This window comes from Propithecus coquereli, unplaced genomic scaffold (genome assembly GCF_000956105.1).
Source record: "Propithecus coquereli isolate 6110/MARCELLA unplaced genomic scaffold, Pcoq_1.0 Scaffold124, whole genome shotgun sequence".
NCBI classification, from domain to species: domain Eukaryota; kingdom Metazoa; phylum Chordata; class Mammalia; order Primates; family Indriidae; genus Propithecus; species Propithecus coquereli.
The window spans coordinates 1,237,123-1,238,683 of NW_012136525.1; the positions used below are offsets into that span (position 1 = coordinate 1,237,123).

The 1,561-nt window shown below is 43.0% G+C and overlaps 1 protein-coding gene across 1 annotated transcript in view; it reads left to right on the forward strand.

Annotated features, from left to right (window-relative positions):
- The window catches only part of NANOG (Nanog homeobox), a 42,922-nt gene that overhangs the window by 36,976 nt on the left and 4,385 nt on the right, over positions 1-1,561 (forward strand). The gene's annotated exons all lie outside the window — the stretch shown is intronic.

Consider the following 1,561-nt stretch of genomic DNA (forward strand, 5'->3'; position numbering starts at 1 on the left):
GGGCTGCAAGAGATCCTCCTACCCTAGTCTCCTGAGCAGCTGGGGCTACAGGCACGAGCCACCGTGCCTGGCTAATTTTTCTATTTTTAGAAAATGGGGTCTTGCTCTTGCTCAGGCTGGTCTCGAACTCCTGACTTGAAGCGATCCTCCCTCCTCAGCCTCCCATGTGTTAACATTTTTATATGGGGGAAAATAATTAACTGAGGAGATTGCTGTCTTCGAAATGAGTAGACCAAAGGTAACCAAATATACACTGCTGGGTGATTGACTAATTCAACTTGAACCAACTTACTTCCTTCTTGTGTTTGTAATTTTATTGAAACCGTCAAATTTGTGGTTATTTGCAGTTAAAGAAGAGTGCAGCATTTGGAAGATTGGGAGCGGAGAATTGATAAGGCAGAGATTTCTTAGGTTTGTAAAGAAGCCAAATGAAGAGCAGCCAGGGGAGGAAAATAACAAGGTCAGGGGGTTACAGGAGGAGGAAAACGATTACCGGACTGGAAGCTTGCCTCGGAACTCATATATAAGAAAGGTTCTGTGACTGCTCTTCTGTGCAATTAAGGCATGTTAGGAAGAAACATGTTGAAAAAAGCTTATTTTTAAAATATGCCGGCTTTTATAAAAAGACATTGTGCTTTGTAGCTAGACTACAAATTTGTGTTTTAATGGTGTGAATCTATAAGTGCAACGATGTAAACAATAGATAAGTAAATTCTAAGGCTAGTTGGAAATAGATTTTTTTCTTTTTATTTCAATAGCTTTTAGGAGTACAAGTGGTTTTTGTTACATGGATGAATTGTATAGTGGTGAAGTGGGGCTTTCAATGTACCTGTCACCTAAATAGCATATGTCGTAGCTGACAGGTATATTTTGATCCCTCCCCCTCCCTCCTCACAGTTAATTTTTGCCAAGACTACAGGAGCAATTTTTTTTTTTTTTTTGAGACAGTCTCACTCCGTTGCCCTGAGTAGCCCTGAGTGGAGTGCCGTGGTGTCAGCCTAGCTCACAGCAACCTCAAACTCCTGGGCGTAAGTGATCCTCCTGCCTCAGCCTCCCGAGTAGCTGGGACTACAGGCACACACCGCCACACCTGGCTAATTTTTCTATTTTTAGTAGAGATGGGGTCTCACTTTTGCTCAGGCTGGTCTCAAACTCCTGAGCAATCCTCCTGCCTCAGACTCCCAGAGTGCTAGGATTACAGGCGCAAGCCACCGCGCCCGGCCGATTTTTTTGTTTTAACTGTCACATACTGGAGTTTTGTGCCAAGCTCTGTGTATATTATGGACTGAACAGATAACAGAAATAGCATTGGTTGAACAATTAAAAGAGTACGTGAAATTCTGTTCTCCAATTCACCACTTTTTAGTCTTAACGATTCAAGCAAATGTCAGGATTTTTAAAAAATGAGATTGTACTATTGCCTAAAATGTACAAAATGATGCTCAAAGGCTGGGTGTGGTGGCTCACGCCTATAATCCCAGCACTTTGGGAGCCTGAGGCTGGAAGATCACTTGAGGCCAGGAGTTTGAGACCAGCCTGGGCAATAGAGAGACCCGTCTCT